Genomic DNA, 18,835 nt, shown 5'->3' with positions numbered 1-18,835 from the left:
TATGAAGGGAAAAGTTGGATTTACTCTAAAACTAAACTGAGGTACCACCCCCATAACTTGAATGTACTCATTTCAGATTTTAGACTCCAGAATGGACACTAGCAACATATTCATATGGCCATATGGTTTTGTAAAGATTGCAAGAGAAAGATATGTTCAATGCACTAAGCTACTAAAAACGCTTTATCTTTCCTTTCCAACTTCCCTGAAATAGAGGTCGTGTCATAGTATGTCTGACACCTCTTGTGCTGGTAAATTCCTACAGTTTCTTTTATTTTCCCCCCAATAAATCAGCTAATATAAGTAATCTGATTATAGAATTGTCACTTAATGCAGTTCTAGAACACTTTAAAATTATTTTAGTTACTTCTGCAATGTTTTGATTTTGAAAAATATTTAATATCTTATTGTTGAAAATACCACACCAATAGTTTCTACATATACTACTTTGTGGAACCGATTATATTTGCAGCTCTCGCAGTCCTTTTTTGAATAAGTGCTCCATATTGATTTAAATGCAATTAGCTCCAATTTTCCTGTCTATCCTTTTGAATTACTTCTGTATGTTTGAACCTGTATAGATATTTTTTAAAAGAGAGCAGTGATTGAATCTCTGTGGCTTAGTTTAGGATTACTATTTTCTGTTTTTAAATAATGTTACCCATAGGTTTTATTCCGTTATTAAAGAACAGTTGTATCCTGTGTAATGCTAATATTGTGTGGTAGAATAATATCCCCTCCCCCAACTTCTACCTTTACCAGAAAACTTCATGTCTTAATCCCGAATATTTGTGGATATTCCTTTTTATGGCAACAGTAACCTTCTTAGAAGGAGAGATTAGGCAGAATATCTGTGTGGGCCACATTTAAGTACAGAAAAGCCTTTATTTTGTAGAGAAGGATCAGGAAAATTAGAGTCAGAGATGTACCCCAAACAAACAAAGCAATAAACAAAGATAAGAGAGAAACACAGAAATCAAGAGATAATGACAGAATTCCTGACTTCGAAATGTCAACAGCCTTATAAACTGGACAAGACAAAGGAACAAATCCTACCTTTTGCAGGAAAATAGCCCTGCCAACAGCTTTATCTTGGCAAAATAAAATTAACTTTGCATTTCTAACTTCCAGAAATGTATATAATAATTTTTTTGTTTGTTTTGTTTCATAGGATTATGTATGTGGTAATTTGCTATAGGTTATAGTAGCAAAACTGTTATTATTTGCTCCAGGAATTTAAAAGATACTAATTGAAATGTTTCAACAAACAGATACAACCTTGGACATGCTCACTAGTTTGTGACAGGAAATTTGGAAGACAGCTACCTGGCCAAGTAACTGGAAGAGATCCATATTTGTTCCCATTTCCAAGAAAGATGATTGACCAGAATGTGGAAATTTTCAAAGAGTAGCAAGGAAAATCCTTCAGAAGAGCATTAAAAAACTGGCTAAACAGTGCATAGAGAATTGCCCTAAGTTCAAGCTGGATTTAGAAAAGGCCAGGGTGCCAGGGATATCATTACTAATATGAGATGGACCCTCGCTAAAAACAAAGGATACCAGAAAATTGTCCATTTTTGCTTTATTGACAATGCAAAGTCATTTGACTGTGCATATCATAACAAATTATGGCTATAACGTTGAGAGAAATGGGAATCCCAGAATGCTTAATTGTGCTCATGTGAAATCTAGACCAAGAGATTGCTGTGCGAACAGAACGAGGGAATACTGTTGTTTTTGTTGTACATGCCTTCGAATCATTTACAACTCATAGCGACCCTATGTACAGCAGCTCTAGACCCTTCTCTATCCTGTACTATTCTTATTGTTCAACACATCTACCCCAATTACCCCAGTCACTGAATCAATCCATCTCATCGAGGGTCTTCCTCTCTTGCACTGTCCCTCCACCCTCCCAAGAAGGATGTGCCTCTCCAAGAACTGGTGACAAAGGACCACTATGGGGCTTAAAATCAAGAAGGAGGACAACTATCTGGCCAAATGACTGCAAGAGACTCATATTTGTTCCCATTGCAAAGAAAGGTGACCCTACAGAGTGTATAAATTGTTGAACAATATCATTGATATACAAAAAAATTTTGCTTAAAATCAGGGTGAGTGTACACCAAGGATGTGTTCCATCTCCATACTTTTTCTTTCTTTCTTTTTTATTTTTAAATATCTTTTTCTAAAATTTTTAACTGATATTTTAACAAAAGTTTACTGAGAACTTAGATTTCCATTAGTTCATTGTTACACATTTTTCTCTGTCCTCCCCCTCAGTTTTCTCTTTAAAAATATTTCATTACTGCACCTCCTCCCCAATGGTATTTCCCCTCCCCAGAACACTTTGCTATGCTCCTCTTATTCTGGATTCTTGTCATGAAACTACTATCTAATTATATATTCCCCTTAAACAACTCCCTCCCTCATCCGTTTTAGTCAGTGTACATTATTTTATCCTCTTCTTAGTTTCCCCCAACTCCCTTGTCAGTCCTGTTTTATAACAGTGGCATCAAGCAGCATCTGTCCTTTTGTGACTGATATTTTTCACTCAGCATACTGTCCTTCAGGGTCATCTATTTTGTATAATATGAGTTCCTTGTTTTTCAGTGCTTTCTAGTATTCCATTATATGAATATACCACAGCTTCTTATTCCGTTGGTTTGTTGATGTACCCATTGAGTTGTTTCCATCTCTTTGCTGTTGTGAACAGGACAGTTATAAACATAGGATGCATATATCTGTTTGGGTGGCAGTTCTGGTTTCTTTAGGGTATATTCCCAGTAGTGGAATTGGTGGGTCAAATGGGATTTCTATTGCCAACTTTCTGAGAAAGCGCCATACTTCTTTCTATAGTGGTTGCACCATTTTACACTTCCACCAACAGTGAATAAGAGTTCCAGTTTCTCTACAACCACTCAGAATTTGTTATTTGTCTCCATACCTTTTCAATCTCTTTGTGAAACAGATAATCTGGGAGGCTGGGCTCTACGAGGAGGAATGTAGCATCAGAATTGGAGGAAGACTCATCAATAACCTGTGTTATGCAAATGAGTCAACCTTGCTTGATGAAACTGAGGGGCACCTGAATCATTTGCTGCAGAAGGTCGTGGATTGCAGCCTTAAATATGCATTGAAACTCAACATCAATAAAACAAAGATTGTCATTGTCTGGGCCATAGAACTGCTCTGCTTCCCTTTCCCCAGCCCTCCTCAGAACAGCTACTGTAATGATCAAAGCAGCAGCTGCAACTCTGTCTATCTGTGTGAGAGCTGCAAAACTATTTGACCTCACTTTCCCAGAAATGACTATCCGTGGCCCCCAACTTGTTCCCTTATCTTGTACCTAGCAGCTGTGAACACCCTAACTCTCAATTTCCTTGTAAGACATAGAAAACTAAACTGTAACTTTAAGCGGCTACTAGTTTCTGCTTTAGAGTCAGTCCAGCAGTTTCTCCCCAATAAACTGTCTTTCTTGGCCTGAACTGGATTCTGTCCTTCCTCAGTGACCTTATATTTCTGGTGTCACTGGCCCAATTGGTAGTATCATGATAGATGGTGAAGGACTGAGATTGTTAACATCTTTCCTTTGCTTGGCTTCACAGTCATCATTCTTGGTACCAACAGCCAGGAAATCAAAAGATGAATTGCATTGGGAAAGTCTGCTGTCAGGGACTTCTCCAGAATACTGAAGAGCGATGATAACAGTCTGGAGACTAAGGTGTCCTTGGTCCAGGCTGTGGTTTTCACAATTACATGCTAAGCATCAGAAAGCTGGACAAAGAAGATGAATGATAGAAGGATAATTTACGCCTTTGAGCTCTGATGCTGGAGAAGAATATTGAATATACCATGGACTGCTAGGAGAACAAACAGGTTCGTCCGGAGAACCCTTGGAGAGGGATATTATGTTTGGGAGGGTAGAGGGACAGCATAAGAAATGAAGACCCTGGATGAGATATATTGATTCAGTGACTGGGGTAATGAGAGTATATGTCAGAGACAATAAGTTTGTCTCCCTATAGAGCAGAGGTCAGAGCTGTTGTACATAGGGTAACTGAGATGCAGGAGACTTGATGGCACGTAACAACAGCAACAACAACATTCATCAATGCTGTATCCTTTTTCCATACCTGTTCAATCTGTATGATGAGCAAATTATTCAAGTAACTGGACTCAGAGGAGGAATTGGAGGAAGGATTGGAGGAACACTTATCAACGACCTATATTATACAGATGACACTGCCTTGATGCTGAAAGTGAACAGGGCTTGGGATGCTTATTGCAGAAGATCACAGAATACAGCCTTCAATACGGATTGCATCTCAATGTTAAGAAAATGGAAATTCTCACCATTGGACCAATATGCAACACAATGATAAATGGAGAAAAAAAATTGAAATTGTCAATAACTTCATCTTGCTTGAATCCACATTCAATAAATATACTTGGTACCAGAAGTCAGGAGATTATGAGATATATTGCATTTCTGAAGTCTGCAGTTAGGGATCTTTCCAAATTATTGAGGAGAAATGATAATCATTTTCTGCACCTCGTTTAGGCCATGACCTTTTCAATCACTAGCAAGTGAATAGCCAACCATCCAGTGAATCTCTACTACAGAAAAAAATGCATGACTTTGAACTGTGCTGTTAGAGATTAGTACTATATATCCCATGAACTGCCAAAAGTAAAACAGATTTATCTTAGAGAAAGGCCACCAGAGTGCTTCTTGGAGGCCAAAATGACAAAGCTTCCTCGTACTTACTTCGGGCAAAGTACTAGGAGAGGCTATTCTTTATAGAGCGACATCCTGCTTAGAAAGAGCAACAGTGAAGGAGAGGAAGACTCAATGAAATGGGTTAATATAGTGACTGAAGCAGTGGGCTCACCTGTGTCGGAGATTGTGAAGATGTGGCAGGATAGGACAGGGTTCAGATTTCCTGTTCATAGGGTTGCTATGGATTGTACTCATCTGTATAACATCTAGCAACTACCACAACATGCTGAAAGAAAATGCATGTAGAACCTGTTGGTCTCAATTTTTAATTTACTAGTAATGTTCTTTATTGAAAATCATTTTATTAGTTGTTTTTAACTTGGGTTTGTTTTTTTCCCTTCTTGGAAGGAAAAATTATTTAAGCATGGGTGCTCTAATAATATGACTTTCCTTGCATACAGGAATTATTGCCTTTTGATGCTATTTTTAAGAATAATTAAATATCATATTCTTAGCACATAGCTGTTATTCTTTGGTATGTAGTTTTTCAAAGGCTTAGAACTGTCATGTACTTTACTTGCTTCCTTAATTTTATGTACCTATTGGGAAAATAACATATACATATTCAATGAAACAGTTCTTTTTTGACAACACAAGCACTTTTTCATCTAAAACAACTACATATTGTTTGTGTAACACCGGAAATTATTTCTCATGCAAGTTTAGCAATTAAGTTAAGCCAGATGCTCCACTTCAAGAATATGGAGTAACTTGGCAGTAATATTATAAACCTGTCTGCTTGCTTTTATTTAGAACTCATTAAGCACTACAGAAACATAACTAATTACTGCTGCTCAAGATCCTATAATCGCCTTGCCTTGAGAGTAAATTATAGAAGAGAACACAATGATAATGATTTGTACTAATAGATGGCAAAAGTATTTTTTAAAAAAGGATACATTGTCACAGTTTTTCCTCCTTATATTTTAGTAATCTGAATTAATTAATAAAAACTGAAATTAATGGATATTGTACTTGTTAACTCATTATTACATTCTGAATTTCTGAAATACTTTCACTGCATTTAAAATAGATCCTATTATAACTATTAAAGTACTTGGTGTAAATAAAATATTGGGGTTTTATTACTGGGAATCACAATGCCATTTTACTCTATTGCCAGGGAGTAAAAGATTGTTTTGTTTTCTTTTGTTTGTTTGTTTTTAGTTTAAGCGCATTGGTGTTGCCAATGTATTATTTAAGATCTCTGACATAATCAGTGAGAGAGATATTAAACATATAGTAATAAGGGATATTAATTCTTAGGTATTTGCTTCTGATTAGAAATAAAAAAAGTATAAATAAAAACTCATTTTGTTTCTGAAATTTCACTACATTCAAAATGACTGGAACTCTCAAGTTTAAATTATTTTCTCATCATCCAGTTTCATATTGTTAATTTAGATCTGGGATGAAATTTGAAGTGCGGATTATTTTTAATATTCCTTTCTCTCACATAGCTCTGAATGTTACGTACACATGGACACACACTCCCACTACATAAACTGTAGAGGAAGAAATGCAACTTGCTTTGATCAACAGTAGTTGAGACTGAAAAAATTGTGTCTTTAATCAGACGTTCACTGCATCACTGCCTAAAATAGAATGTTGTTTTTACAGTTATTTTATTAAGACAAAACCTGTATGACATTAGTAAAATAATAATTGAATTCAGATTTCTTGTGTTCTTTCTTTTTCCTTTGGGGATATCTGTCTATCAATCTTTCTATCATCGATGTATATCTACACAGAGATGTGTTTGTGTGCACACGTGCTCATAGACACACCCCCCTTTTTACACACACACACACACACACACACACACACACACACACACACAGCCCGTAGTGACCTAGTGGCAAGAAGCTGGGCTGAAATCCCAAACACATGTGGTTTGAGGCCACCAGCTGTTCTGCGGGAGATGGATGGGCAATCTCCTTCTGTATAATAAACTGCCTCTGAAAACCCACTGCAGGGTCAGCGATGGGTTTGTTCTGACTCTATGGTACACAACAACAACAACAACATGTATATATAGCAAGCAGTATCCATAGTAAGTAATATCTATAGTAAGAAGCATCTATCTATCTATCTATCTATCTATCTATCTATCTATCTATCATCTATCTACCTAGTTGGTAAGGATTGTACTGTCAACCTAAAGGCAAGACACTCAAATCTACCAATTACTCCATAGGATAAAGATAGATAGTATCATCCAGTGCCATTTACAGCCTCTGTATACCTGCTGAAAGATGACCTATGAGTTAATTCTGACTCAATGGCAATGAGTTGTTAATATCTCTCTACATATGGATAGAGATCTGGTCGTTTAGTAGTAAGAATTTGCACTGAGACCTTAAAAGTGTCTGATTCAAATCTACCCAGTGCATTAAGCAGAGAATATTAGAAAGATGTTTAATTGTGTTTCATTGACTATGCAAACTCATTCTGCTCTGGGGATCATAGAAAATTATGGATCATGCTGAAAAGAATGAGAATGTCAAAACACTTAATTGTGCTCACATGAAACTTTAACATTGACCAAGAAGCAGTCATTTAAACAGAACAAGGGGGCACTGGATAGTTTAAAATCAAGAAAGGTGTACATCAATTTTCTGTCCTTTCTCTATATTTATTAATACATATGTTGAGAAATTAAATAAGTGGAGGAGTTAAACTATATGAAGAATAATTTGACAAAAGACTTAACATCTTAATTTATGCAGATCATACATTCTTGCTTCTGGAAAGTGAAAAAGACAAAAAATTTACTGAAGATGATCAAAGACTACATCCTTCAATATTATTATGCCTTAATGTCAAGAATGCAAAAATCCTCATAATTGGACCAAGAGGTAAAATCATGATAAACTCACTTATTGTAGTCTAATTGGAACTGACTCATAGCTGACTCTCCAAGGGGTTCTTAGAGACTGTAAACAGCAAGGAAGGAAATAGCTTATTTTTCTTCAGTGAATCACTGGTGGATTTGAATGACCAACCATGCAACATATTGGGTAAGCAATATAGCTATTCCATCAACAAAATTGAAGTTAAGAAGAATTTAATTTTACTTTTATCCACAGTCAGTACTCATTGTAACAACTGTCACGAACTTAAAAGACATGCTGCATTAGGTAAATTTGGTGTTAAGAATCTCTTTAAAAAGCTAAAGGGCATGCATGACTCTTTGAAGACAGAGATGTGCCTTATCTGAGGTATAGTATGTTCAGTCTCTTTATACACATGTGGGAGTTGGACAGCGAATAAGGAAAACTAAGGAAGGATTGATGCCTTTGTACTGTAGTTTTGGTGAAGTGTATTGGATATCGCAAGGACTGACAAAATAACAAATCTGAGAAATAGGGCTTAAGGTTTCTTCTTGTATCTGTGTGCTACTTAAAAATGTCTTGTTTATTTTTCAATTATTTTGCAGTATTTGGCTCTCTTATTGATCTCTAACTCCATTTCAATCTAAGAATATATTTATAAGTTTTTATTCTTTTGAAATTTATTTACGTGTGCTTTGTTGTCCTGATACAGTTTATCTTGTTGAATGTTCTATGTGAACTTGGAAAATAAATGTTTAATTCTGTTATTGTTTGACATATTCTATAAATAGGAATTAGATTGTATTTTTTGATGAGGCTATTAAATTCATCTGTATCATTATTGATTATCTACTGCTAGATCTTTTAATTACTGATAAATGACTATTGAAGTCTCCAATTGTAGTAGTGGATTCATCTGTTTCTCCTTGCAGTTGGATCCATTTTCTTCACATTTGGTAGTTGGTTGGTCCATATAAATGAAGGATTGTTGTATATTGTTAGAAGCTGTAAAGGTAGACTCTTTCTTTGAAGTGAGGATGGTAAGATGTTGCTTCAAGTACTCTGCCATGCTTTCAGGAGGGATCGTTCTCTGGAGAAAGATAGTATGCTTGGTAAAGTAGAGGTTTAGTGAGTGATAGAGAAGACGATTCTCAGAGACGTACATTGACTCAGTGCCTGCAATGTTGAGCTGCAACAAGGTAATGATTCTGGACTGGCAGCGTTTTCTTTTGTTGTACTTGAGGTCTCAATTAACAGTAACTGACTTAACACGACATCATAATAATGCTAGTGGGGAACAGAATGGTACAGCCCTGTAAAAAGAATTTGGCAATAACTTAAAAAAATACTCAAGATACGTATTCTCCAATCGGTAATCCTTAAACCTAAGTGTCAATGTTTCACATATGATTCAGTTGACATTAGTTCTACTTTTTTCCTGCCTTTCATGATTTTATTAAGTTATTCTAAGTAGATATTACATCATATAATAGTACATGCCATAGGAAATATTTTATAACATAAATAAATACTAAAATTGTTTTAGATGGCTTAGGTTCCAAGTCTGTAGGGAGTTGTGCTACTAATTCAAAGGTGGTGCCTCTCTCTTGTTTGTTTGTTTTTCGAATTATTATACAATATGAATGAAGAATAGTGTAAAATACAATGTATAACAAATGTTGTAAGCAAACCACCACCACCAACAACAAAAAAGTGGTGCCTCTCTTGTGGTTCAAATCCATCAGTGGCTCCAAGGGAGAAAGGTGGGTAATCTCCTATCATTAGGTCACAACTTGAACCTCCTGAAAACTCTCTGTAGAATCAATGATAAGTCAGTTCTGATTCAATGGTAATGAATTTAAGAGTTTATTGTAAAAGTTGTATATATGTTAATAATTATTTAAAAAATTTGAAAATTTGTCTATACTTAAGACAGTGAATTGTAAATCTGATAAATATTTTGATTTGTAAACGAATGTCTTTTGAAAAAGGCAGAAAAATTAAAAAAATGGGAGAGTTGGCTTCCAGGACTATATGGGAGTGTGTGTACAAAAGAGAGATAGTGGGAGAGAGAAAAAGAGGAGGGAGAAGAGTAGGAGAATGAGATCAGGGAAGAGGGGGAAAAGAGAGAGAGATTGAGATTCCTCAGTCACAGTACAAACTGTTTTATAGATCTCAACTAATTCCTTGAGCAAGCACAGTACATTCAAGGTGAGCTCTACAGATGTGTTTTCCCAATCATATCACAGTACAAACTGTTCAAAGGAGTCTTTCTGCTTCACTTATTCTTTATTATTTCTTCCAGATTATTTTCTGCATTCGATTCAGCTAATGCTCCTATTAAAGATGTTTTAGAGTTCAAAACCTATGCTTTTAATCTCTAACACAAAAGTCTTTAAAAGCTTTGGTTTATTAACATGTAAAAAATATTCTTACATATGAAATGGATTTATTATCTAGGATATTATATATTTTAGAAATGATGATACTTCAGATCAGAATCACTTTCTCTCTAACACGTACTAATTCCATTTGAATTCAATAACATTTAAAAATGATGTTTAGCATATTTAAAGTGCAATTTAATAGTTTCTGAAACATTTTCAGTTTCCCAGTCTGCAACTTATTCAAATATATCTTATTTTATTTTTAATTGCAGTGGATGGAGTTTAAAATTAAAATCTACTTTTAGAACTAGGGGCATTTTTCATTTAAGAGGACCAATTTTCACTTGCTGTAGGTGGTTCTTTCAGAACTCATGATAATTATATAGTAAATGAGGAGCAGGTAAGATGTGAACTATTTTGTGAAGCATTTTTCTTAACATTGGTAGGTAGGCATAAGAAAACTTTGTATTATAATAAAAAATATGTTTATCTTCAATGTTTGATATTCTCTCAGGAAAAGTTATAGAAGAATATTGTGGTAAAGTTTGAGTATTTATATTTAAAACTTTTCTGATTTTGATTCACAATTAGCTAACATGTTATTATTTATTTGTGATTTAAAATACAGAAAATAATAATTTTGTCCTCTAAAATGTGTTTATGAACTTTGTAAGTAGACTAGTATATATTTTAAAGAAGTCCCTGCACTATCAACCAATAGACCCAGGTTTCACACTCACCAGCTTTACCACAGGATGAGGTTAGGCAGTTGGCTTTCGTTACTTAGAGCCTTTGAAAATCTACTTGAAAGTCAGCTATGAGTTAGCTTTGAGCTGACAGCACATAGTAACAATAATGATGGCTATTTATTTTGGACTACTAACTTATTTTATGATCACAAAAGTTGTAACCAATGCTTTTTTGGCATCAGTATTTTAGGGTGCAACAAAATCATAAGAGCACAAATCAAACAAATATTCTAATATTATTTTACCTTTCCTTAGAACTCCATACTAGTTCATTTTGTACTTCTGGAAGACCAAAATATGGCATTCTCTTTGTGGAGAATTAAATGATGATTATATGTGTTCCAAGACAACTTAGCTTGAGTATCAGAAAATGTTGTTGTTGTTGTGTACTATAGAGTCAGAACTGACCCATAGTGACCCTTTGGTGGGTTTTCAGAGGCAGTTAATTGCATGGGGAGAGATTACCCATCCTACTCCCACAGAGCAGCTTGTGGCCCCGAACCACATGCATTCAGGATTTCAGTGCAGTTTCTTAGCACTAGGCCACCAGAGATCCCTATTAAGAAAGAACCTACTCTATATTTTCCTTTCCTGGAATTGGCTGTGTGGATGCTGTATATCAAGTATATCTTACTCTTTCTTCATGTTTCTAGGTGTTAATTGTCATTCCCTTCTGACAACAGGTGTTTTTTAACCTTTCTTCATTCTTCTTCATGAGTCTTTATTTGAAGCAATGCCACAAAAGAATAACATTTATTCATAAGCACGTAATTTCACTGTGGAATTATAGCTTATATTGTTTTGAGTACATTCTCCTAAGACTTCTAGTAGTAGCTGGAGTGAACAAAGAATCAGGTTAACTTTTATTACTAAATACATAATTCTTTCATTCTTATAAATACTATTTCTTGATTAAAAAGTCATCATTATTTTAAAATATTTAAATGTTATAATGAGTAAATCTTCCATGGTGCAAATTGAAAATCTTGAACATTAAAAAGATCATTGGAACTGATGAATACTTAACATTGCCTCTGTTGCTTAGAGTAATAAGATCTTTCTGTTCTTATTATTATGCTAAAGAACATTATACTAGAAAAAAAGTAAGTGCACACAATGACAACTCATTTTCTTTATTCTACAATACAAAGCTATCTATATTCACAATATTGATTTGTCTATTAAGAAAACAGTAACCCTTCCCCCTCGACCAATAGGCAACATCAATAATAGATGGAGAAAAGCTTGAATTTCTGAGTGATTTCATTTTACTTAACTTCATAATCAGCACCCAAGGTAGCAGCAGTAAATAAATCAAAAGATATTGTCTTTTGGGGAAATGTGCTGCCAAGAACCTTTCCAGCATTCTAAAGAGCAAAGATGTCAGTTTAAAGACTGAGGTGAACCTGAACAAAGGCTTTTCAATTGTTTCTTATGTATCTTAAAGTTAGACAATGAATAAGAGTGACCAAAGAAGAGTTAATGCCTTTGAACTGTGTGATGTTTGTAAAAAGTATCCCATGGACTTACAAAAGAACAAACAAATCTATCTTGAAGAAAGTGTGACTAGAGTGCTCCTTAGAAGCCAGGATCATGAAATTTTATCTGACTGACTTTGGGCATGTTTTCAGGAAGAACCCATCCTTGGAGATAAACATCATTCTAGGAAACGCAGAGGATAAATGAAAGAGATAAAGACTCTCAATGAGACAAGTTGACAGAGTGACTATCACAGTGGGTTTGAACATGGCAGAAATTTTAAGGATGGCATAGAATAAAGCCAGGTTCAGATCTATTGCCTAAGGGGTTACTGTGAGTCATAGTCAAGTTTATGGCACTTAGCAACAGCAATATGTGAAAAATAATCCTACTTGCTATTTCCTTGAGATAAAATAGTCTTAAATGGCATTTCTACTTTCAGTCATACGCAAATGAAAAGTTCTTCAACCTGAAAATTAAATATTAAAACTATCTTTTATTTTCATTGTCACTATGCTAACACAGTTGAGGTTCTATTATGTGACTTAAAACCTTCCAGTGATTAGAAAAAGCTATTCTCCCATTTCTTTCCTTCTCTTGCCTCATAGTTTAGCTTAGTTGCTTTTCTGTACCCAAATGCATAACTCTAGAAGAGTAATATTTGAAAATTTGTGTAATCCCATGCTTTCTCTAGAGATTAGTAAAGAGGCTTTAGCCATTCCACTTTTCCTGAGAACCAACAATACGTAACAGCTTGCTTCTCTAATTTTACTAATATAACCTAGCCCAAGGTAATAGGGCACATTCCATAATCTCTAAAAAAGACATCACAAAAGGCCTATGGTGCTCGGAATCACAAGTATACTAACACTAGTTGCAATTCCTTCTCCACGTAGTTCTTTTACACATGCCCTTGTTTATGTTGTTCCTTTCATTGAACTTAGCTCTTCCAGTTTTCCCTTATACTTTGGAATATCTATGGTGATTCTAAAACATACGATATAGTACCCTACCTATATTGTTTATAATCTTAGCTTTATAATCCTTTATTCTATTACTCTAGTGGATATTACAGTTTTTCTTGAATATTTATACTGAATTAAATGCTAATTTATATTTATTGCAATTTCATTATCAAATACTACCTTTAATTGGACAGATAAAAAAATAGTAAAGAAGATATTTTAAAATAATGCAATTTAGGCTTAAGTCCCAACTGTTAAATTTATCTGCATTTTCAATATTGAGGCACTAATTTTTAAATTGGGGACGATAGAAAAAAATATAAAGAAATTTGCATTGAGGGAACTCAGTGTGAATACAAATTTGGCCTTGAAAACGTATTTTTAAAAAATCAAGTATTTGTCAAAAAATAGCTCCATTCTGGAAAACCACATCACTAAAATTATTTGGAAAAAAGAGAAAATAGTAATCATTACTTCATATGGCTTCACTAAAAAGTTACACTTTGAAGGGATTGACAAAAAGCAAGGTCCCAGGAATTAAATGCATACTAATTGACATATATTAACAAACAGATATTGGCCTGGACGCACACACCAGGTTGTGCTAAGAAATCTTGAGGATAACTTCCTGGTCAATTGACTGGAAGAGATTCATATTTATTCCAATTAGAAAAAAAGGTGTTCCAACAGCATGTGGAAATTATCAAGCAATATCATTAATACCACGTGCAAGCAAGATCCTGCTGTAGACTATACAATTACATCAAAAGAGAACTGCCAATGTACCACAATTTCTCAATCCGTTTGGTTGTGGTTGGACATTTGCTAGAAATTGTGGTACATTCACACAATGGAATACTGTACAGCACTTAGGAACAATGACTTTAAAAAATACCACGTAACTTTGGAGAGACTGGAGAGCATTATGCTGAGAAAACTAACTCAGTCTCATAAGGACTAACTGCGGACGCTATGAGTCAAAAATGACTCTGTGGTACATACCAACAACAACTTTATAGAACATTATTAATGTTACACTTTTACAATAGAATGAAGTAGTTTGATTCATTAATTTAAAACTGTGTTAACATGACTTTATTGGTTGTGTGAAACAAATGGTATCAGTACGACACTTTTCTCCCAAAAGTAAAAGAAAAGGAAATAATACCCAACATATTTTATGACATCAGAGGTTTCTTAGTACAAAAATCTAGTTTTCTTTATGATAGAAGGAGAATTGATGCCTTTGAGCTGTGGTGCTGGAGAAGAGTATTGAGAATACCATGGACTGCTAGGAAAACAAACAGATTTGTCCTGGAAAGGGTTAAACCGGGTGGCTCCTTGGAGGCAAGGATTCTGAGACTCCGTCTAACATACTTTGGACATGTTGTGAGGAGAGACTGGTCCTTAGAGAGGGACATCATGCTTGGGAGGGTGGAGGGACGGCACAGGAGAGGAAGGCCCTCTATGAGGTGGATTGATTCAGTGACTGGGATAATTGGGATGGGAGTGTCGGAGACAGTGCGATTGGCACAGGACAGAGCGGAGTTTAGGGCTGTTGTACGTAGGGTCGCTATGAGTCGCAGGCGACTCAACAGCACATAAGAACAACAACAACAACATAGACTAGTATGTCTCCTGAACATAAAAGTCATTAACCATTGTAGTAATTGTATACATCAGTAAAGAAGATAATACTTAGTAACCAAGTGTTTGTTGATCAAATGAAATTACTCCTCAGAATTTAAGATTGTTTTAATATCTCTAAATAATTAATTCACTTTGTTAACAAAATAATGAAGCATGGGGAGCAAACTTTGTGATGTCTACTACAATGGTTGAAACTCACTCATAGATGACTCTCAAGTGTAAATTGCACTGGACAGTTTATCTATTTTTGTTCTTTGGAGCAGGTTGTGGATTCAAAGTACAACTTTGGGTTGACAGCACAACTCCTTATCACTATGCTGCCACAGTTCCCCTACCATTACAATACTGTTGTTGTTATGTGCTGTCAAGTCACCATGACTCATATTGATCTTAGGAACCATGCCCGATCCTGATCCAGTCTCATTGTCTCCAAAACCCTCTTACCCCTGTTATTATGTCAATCTATCTCATCCAGGGGTCTTCTTCTCCTACACTGTCCCTCTGCCCTTCCAAGCTTGATGTCCTTCTTCAAGCCCTGGCCTCTCCTGGAAATATGCCCAAAGTATGTGAGATGGAGCTTCAAAATCATTGCCTCCAAAGAGGAGCTGTTTTAACTCTCTCCAGGACAGATCTATGGTTTCTCTTGGCTGTCCATGATACATTCAATACTCTTTTCCAGGACCACAGTTCAAAGGCATAAGTTCTTCTTCCATCATCCTTATATAAGTTATTGTTGAATTTTTTGATGCATAGCAAATAATTGTGAAGACCATGACTTAGATCAGGTGCACCTTAGTCTCTAGACTGACATCATTGCTCTTCACCACTCAGGTGAGGTCCCTGACAGCAGACAGAGTTAAAAATAATGGACAAAATTCAATAGTCAATTTATGCTAATAACTCAGATCAAATTGTTAAGCACATCTAAATCTGATAAAAGATACATACAATATAGCATGTGAATTGGCACAGTGACTGCTGCAGTGGGCTCTAGAGTATGAGGATGGCACAGAATAGGGCAGAGGTTAGATCTGTTGTTCATAGGATTGCTGTGGGTTGCACTCACATAATAACAACAATAATACATCGGAGAATCTATAGAGCATTAAGCTGAGTGAACTAAAGTCCTTAGAACATATGCTACATTACAACATTATTTTAAAAATAGGAGAATAATAAGATATGTCTAAATATCCAAAAGGGAAATGGGAAAGAGGGAAAAGTCACCATAACCGGAAGTTTAGTGGGCAGTCGTGGAGGTGAAGAGTGGAAAAGACTGAAATGGGGACTTGAAAAGATGGGGTAATAATAGGCATAGGTTAATAGTAATTTTATAAAACACAATGTATATGAATGTTCGTATGAATCATAATGTGATTGAAAGACTGTGTGAAAACAATGTAAATGAATGAAACATAATATTTAAGAATTTTGTATGCAAACCAACATAAAATTGAAAAAAATTTTTAAAAATGGTATCTATGAAAAATCCACAGCTACCTCTTCCTTGAAGTGTGACAACTGAATTACTGCCTCCTTAAGCTGGAAATACAATAAGAATGTCTTCATCATTTTTATTTAACGTTGTTGATTATCATCAAGTCAAGCACTACTCATAGCGACCCTATAAACAAAAGACCTGAATGAAGGCTTTCTAGAACTATCGTCATTTCTCAAAGTTCATATAATTTTCAGAGGCATGTTGTTTAGGAAGTGGACACCACTCCTGCTTCCAAACTTGTCTTAAACTGGGAGCTTCACCAAACACTCTCCACCGTGGGTAACCATTATGGCATTTGACACCCCAGTGGCACAAGGTTCAGCATCATAGCAACCCTAGGTTACCTCAGTACAGCATAATGACAGAAGAGTTCTGTACAGCTTAGAAGAATGTTACTTCAAAATATAATATCAACTTTTAAATGAAAAGACAAAGGCCTTCCCCAAGGTCTTGTTGACTCTAAACAGGAGGCTTAAATAAAAACAACCAATATAGTATATTGTTGATATGTGCTGTCGAGTTGACTGCAACCTATAGTGACCCTATGTACAACTCTAAACCCTTCCCTGTCCTGAACCAGTCTCACTAATTCCAACACACAAACCTCCATTGCCCCAGATACTATTTCAATTCATCTCAACTGAGGTCTTCGCCTACATTTTCCCTCTACCCTTCCGAGAATAATGTCTTTCTCCAAAGACCAGTCTCTCTTGGCTACATGCCCAAAGTATGTGAGATGGAGCTTCAAAATCCTAGCCTCCAGCGAAAGACTTAGTTTCACTCTCTCCAAGACAGACCTTTTTGTTTTCTTGGCAGTACATGGCATGTTAAAGACTCTTCTCTAGCACCATAACTCAAAGGCAACAATTCTTCTTCTTAGTCATCCTTAATCATTGTCTGGCTCTACTCTAATGTCTATAAATATATATGAACAACTGATACACGCAACGAATATGATATCAAAGCATTATACTGAGCAAAAGTAGCCAGATCCAGAGAAACGTTCTACTGTAACAGACAGTATATTCACGGTACCTCAAGCCAGGATGTAATTGACTAAGAACATGTACAAGAAGTTTTTAGTGCTTGAGATGTTTATAACTTGAAGATGTTGGTAAGTAGGCAAATGTATAAATTTGTCAAAATTTAAGATTAAGTAATGTTTAAAATGTGCATTGCTGTACAGAGGTAACTCATGGTTGCTGTGACGCTAAACACTATGACACTGATGTGCCCAATGCGATACTGGTTACCCAGGATGGACAGTGTTTGGTGGGGCTTCCCAATTAAAACAAGCTTGGAAGCAGGAGTGACATCCACTTCCAAAATAGCTTGCATCTGGAAACCCTATGAACCTGGAGAAAGGATGAAAGTCACGCACACAAGTGTCAAGGACTTTTGTTCATAGGGTAGCTATGAGTTGCCTATGACTTGAAGGTACTTAACAACAACAATGTTTATTTTAGAGAGCTCTGGTGGCCTAGAAACTGAGCCGTAATTCTAAAAGTGTGTGGTTCAAATCTACCAACTGCTCTATGGGAGAAGAATGATCTCCTCCTCTGCAATTAACTGCCTCTGAAAACCTGCCAGAGGGTTAGCTATGGGCCAGTTCCAATCCTACAGTACACAAAAACAACATAAACAGCACAATATTTGTTTTAGGGTTCAGACCGATCTGTTGTTTACAGGGTCACCTTGTGTCATTCTAAACTCAGTGGCACCTAACAATAATACACATTTTACTGCCAGCAAATAACTACAAGAACGCTATTTATTTTACGAGTGCTGATATCCCACAGACTGTGAAAAGAACAAACAGATATGACTTATTAAAAGTACAGCTAACGTTCTCCTTTGGAAGCAAGGATGGTGAAGCTTGTTCTCACATACTTAGGACACAGAATTAGGCTTTTCTTTTAAAAGGTACATCATGTTTTGAAAGGTGGAGGGTCAGTGAAGGAGAGGAAAATCCCAATGAGGTGGTATGACATTGTGTCTTCAGCTATGGGCTTTAGCATGTCAGAGTTAATGAGGATGGCACAGGATAGAACACAATTCAGATAAGCTGTTCATAGGGTCTTTATGAATTACTCTTGACTTGACTGCACCTAACATCAACAACTAAGTGTGTTTTATGTTATCACTCACTCATTGTCAGAACCAACTCAAACCTGACCCTCCATTGGGTTTTCAGAGGGTGTATATTGCTTGGGAGATGATTGTTCATCTTTCTTCTATGGAGCAGATGGTAGATTCAAACTTCCACCCTTTTGGTTAGCAGTGCAACTCCCTATCCACCAGGCCACTGGGGCTCCTTATCTAGTTCTTTTAGATAGTTATCTAGCCCTATAGTTCTTATCTAGCGCCTTATCTATAGTTCGTAAAAGAAGAGACACTTGTATCACTGTATTTAATATCTTAATATATTGCATATATCAAAAGGATATGCATTTTCTTAAATTTCATTTTTTGAATTAAAAAGTATTT

The 18,835-nt window shown here is 35.7% G+C and overlaps 1 protein-coding gene and 1 pseudogene across 1 annotated transcript in view; both read left to right on the top strand.

Moving 5' to 3' along the window:
* The window catches only part of ZNF804A (zinc finger protein 804A), a 351,093-nt gene that overhangs the window by 49,485 nt on the left and 282,773 nt on the right, over positions 1–18,835 (top strand). The window lies entirely within an intron of this gene.
* Positions 1–18,835, top strand: part of LOC102863813 — a 215,455-nt pseudogene that overhangs the window by 631 nt on the left and 195,989 nt on the right.

Source organism: Elephantulus edwardii, unplaced genomic scaffold, assembly GCF_000299155.1.
Source record: "Elephantulus edwardii isolate Elephantulus edwardi_28Jun2011 unplaced genomic scaffold, EleEdw1.0 scaffold00001, whole genome shotgun sequence".
NCBI lineage: Eukaryota > Metazoa > Chordata > Mammalia > Macroscelidea > Macroscelididae > Elephantulus > Elephantulus edwardii.
The sequence above is the reverse complement of the archived record's forward strand: the minus strand, read 5'-3'. Positions and strand labels throughout refer to the sequence as shown.